This window comes from Onychomys torridus, chromosome 22, assembly GCF_903995425.1.
Source record: "Onychomys torridus chromosome 22, mOncTor1.1, whole genome shotgun sequence".
In the NCBI taxonomy this organism is placed as follows: domain Eukaryota; kingdom Metazoa; phylum Chordata; class Mammalia; order Rodentia; family Cricetidae; genus Onychomys; species Onychomys torridus.
In genome coordinates, this window is record NC_050464.1 from 16,695,059 (window position 1) to 16,699,437 (window position 4,379).

The window sequence follows — 4,379 nt, forward strand, 5'->3', positions numbered from 1 at the left end:
TAAAATAGGACTGGGTTCCTCCCATCCAGTCTACAGGCCCCAGAGCTCTTGTGGGATAGAGGTAGGGATGGAGAGAGACTGTGAGTCATGGGACCCTCCGCTGTGATTTAAGCACCTGCCCATGGCCAGCTCCATCCCTGGGGCTTTGGCTCTGGGCAGGATCTGGGGGTTCAGTCCTGGCCCACAGGGGCTGTCCTCAGATCTCCCTCCTCCACCCTAAGGATGAGACCAGAGACTTGCCAGGGTGCAATTCTGTTTGTCCATCTCTCATCTTCCAAGGAGGCCCATAAAATACCAAAAATAAATGACGTGCATGGCTTTCGTCTGGGAGGGCTCATCTGTGCTGCTCTGTTATTTTCTTGCCATGACAGACCAGCCTTTGATCTCTACACACCCTCCCTGGTCAGGGGACCCTGGGGGCAGGTCACAGGCAGTGTCATCCAGGCTCTGAGGTCAAATGAGGAGCCTCCTCCTTTCCATGCTGGGGTTAAACACTGGCAGCTGCCTGGAGGAGGAGGTAAGGTATGCACTGGACAGACAGGCAGGCACTCACAGGGCCTGGGTATTGAAGGATGAGGAGACGTTCATTAGGAACCAAAAGCAAAGAGGCAGCCTTCACAGCAGAAGGGAGAGTTTGTACAAAGTTGGAGACAGGCACAGAATAGCAAGTTCTGGAAGCAACTGCAAGTTTGGAGAGTCCGATTTAGGATTGAGGAGAGAACAGCTGTGTGTGTGTGTGTGTGTGTGTGTGTGTGTGTGTGTGTGTGTGTGTGTGTGTGGCGGGATGGGGAGGCTTTGAAGGCCATACTAAGGAACCTAGACTTGGAGGCGGTTTGTGTATCAGCAGGTACCACCTCCTCCAGGCAGCCCTCTGGCCTTGTCCCAAAATTCCAGGGAAGCAGGGATGTCGCAAGTCCTTTATGTGACACTTCCCCACCCCATCACATGGGAAGCAGGGCAGCTCTTCAGTTTCCCGGGCAAAGACTCTTGAAAAATGTCTGAAAGAAACTAACACATAAAAAATAAAAATAAAATTAAAAAAAAAAAAAAACACGGCTCCTTAAAAAAAAAAAAAATCAGTCAATATTTCCATGATTTCTGTAGTCAGTAACCTGGAACATGTGCGTCCTATTCTTCATACAGAGCCAGGGATCAAAGAGAATGAAACTCTTAGGGGAGACCAGGGAGGTACCCCCCCCACACACACACTCCACAAAGGCACCCCACCCCACAGCCACAAGCGAGGGCCACTTCTTGTATCATGTGGGCCCCGCGCATATCAGAGGCAGAATATATGCGCCCAGCTTCCCTCTCCGTGGGTCCAATCCTGTTCCTTGAACCTCAACTCCCTCATCTGTGAAGTGGGCGTCACCATGAAGCCTGCAATTCCCTGGGGGAGCTAAGGAGGCGCTGTGGGCAGACAGACCGCTCTCACACTGGCCTTGACCTCAGGGGCCTCATCTGCAGTCACAGGTAGAAAAGGGGGTGAGGGAGGAGCGAGTCACCACGCCTCTCCCCGCAGGCAGAACCCAGCGGGTGCACAAAGACGCGACTGGGGTCAGAGTGGCGTGCCCATCTCAGACAGGAGAGAGAAACGGGGAGTTCGGTGCAAAGCCCTTGCACATTCCAGGCTGGAGAGCCCAGCACCCCATCCAAGCGGAGCAGAACCCCGCTGCCCGCCCCCGCGTGGCCCAGGGCCAGCCCGGCCCGGCAGGCAGCGCTGAGCCGAGCCGGCTAGACGGGCTGCCATGTTGGCACGTCCCGAGACGCCCCAGGGGCCCCGGGAGCATCAAAAGGAAAATGAATGTCTCTTACCAGCAATTAGAGGAAATTATTCAGATAGGAATCTTGTTTCATTATCTCCTCATCCTTGTTTCCCAATCCCCGGCCTTTGATTTCCTTTCTTCTCCGGGGATTCTCAGAAGGCTGCACGGTAAGCCTGGCCCGCCTCCCGAGACCTAATGAGCACCACCGTGCTGCACCTGGCGCCCGTGGAGGCGACTTCTGAGGCTGGGCCTCCAACCCAGCCCCAGGTCTCCCAGGATGGCGGAGGGCGGCTCGCCCGAGGTGGGCAGTCGTGGGTGGGCCCTGGCCCTGGCTGCCTTTTCCGCTGCCTGAGGGAGTCGGCACCCAGGGACCACAGGCCTTGGTGAGGTCGTGTGACTAGTGTGGCTGCCTGCCCAGGGCTTCCTGGATGGGTGAAGGGGTCCTGGATAGGAGTCAGTCCCTTTCTGTTACTGTGGGGACCCCTTCCGACACCGCAGATGCACCCCTGCAGCTTCTGGCCTTGCCCAGGCCCCGTTTTAGGGTCACAGATAGGAGCTGGGTTGGTGACCCGGTTCCTACACAGCCTGGCATCAGCAAGGTCTCCCTCACCTGCCTGGCACGAGCAGCCTTCCCTCAGGCCGAGCTCTGCCCCATTTCCCGAGGACGTGGCCCAGATCCCACCCACGTGAATCCATAATGCCAACCAGCATTTTTAGGCAAAACCATCCACTTGAGCTGGGTATTCGTGAGCTGGCTCCCCAGGAAGTGGGTCACATCTCCAGCTCACCCAGCACCAGGTAGCCCACCCAGAAGGGGTGTTCAAGACACCCGATGACCACAATAGTCTGAATAAATAAAGGATCATAGGGTTAATTAGAAAGGACACCAGGGGGGCTGGAGAGATTGCTCAGTGTGCGGAGGTGAGCGGACCTGAGTCTGATCCCCAGGACTGACATAAGAAAAACTTGAGCATATATATGACCCAGTACTGGGGGAGTGGAGACAGGAGGATTCCCAGGTTAACTGGCCAGCCAGTGAGACAGTCAGGAAGCCAAATGACTGTCTCAAACAAGGTGAGGCAGCGAGATATCAGGGTTTGCAGCCAAGTCTGATGGATGACCCAGGTTCAGTCCTCAGACCTCCTCACAGTGGATGTGAGAACAGGCTCGTTCAAGTTTTCCTCTGACCTCCACAGGTATGCTATGGCACACACACATGCGGGCTTGTGTGTTGTGTGTTCTCATACACACACACACACACACACACACACACACACACACACACAATCAGGAGCAAGGATTCAAGAGACATCTCTGTGCTCCAGCTGCTCCCTGTGAGTCACAAGGTCCTTTAACCTTGCTGACCCTCAGTTTTCTATTCTGTAGAATGGGACTAGTAAGTCTAGCCCTGCTTTGAAGGAGTTGAGGGTGCTCTGCACCTGTATCAAAAGGCCGTGCCCCCTCTACCCATCCCTCTACTTGTCTGTCCACTTAGCCACTGGTTTATCCTCCATCCACTTACCCACCCATCCTTCAACCATCTGTTCACCCAACCCAACCATTCAACCATTCAGACATCCAATTTCCCATCTGTTTATCTGTCCATCCACTCACATCCATCTTGTACCCATTAATTCATCCAATTATTCAGCCTCTCACCCATCCACTCCTCCATCCATATGTATTCATTCACACATACATACACACACACACACACTCGCACACACAGCCCTGCCCAATGATCCATATGTCCACCCACCTATCCATTATCTGTCTACCTACTCATCCATCCTTCCACCCACCCACTCACCCATCCATTATGTATTCATTCATGAATACATACACACACACACATACAACTACCCAATGATCTGTATGTCCACCCACCTAGCCATTATCTATCCATCTATCCACCACCCACTCACCCATCCATTATGTATTCATTCATGAATACATACACACACACACATACAACTACCCAATGATCTGTATGTCCACCCACCTATCCATTATCTATCCATCCTTCCACCCACCCACTCACCCATCCATTATGTATTTATTCACACACACACACACACACACACACACACACACACACACACGATCTGTATGTCCACTCACCTACCCATTTTCTGTCCATCTATCCACCTACCCACTCACCCATCCATTATGTATTCATTCATGCATACATACACACACACACACACACACACACACACACACACCTACCCAATGATCTGTATGTCCACCCACCTATCCATTATCTATCTATCCTTCCACCCACCCACTCACCCATCCATTATGTATTTATTCACACACACACACACACACACACACACACACACACACACCTACCCAATGATCTGTATGTCCACCCACCTATCCATTATCTGTCCATCTACCCACCCACCGACTCATCCATGCATCCACCCATCAAATGATCCAACTAGGAAAGTATTGTAGTTTGGACATGAAATTCCCTTCCAAAAGGCTTATGCAATCCAGAGTCATGGGTTCAAGGACTTGGCTCCCAGCTGCTGGCACTTTTTTTTTTAAGGTTCTAAAACTTTGGCGTCCAGCTGGAGGAAGTAGGTCAGTGGGGGCAGTTCTTAG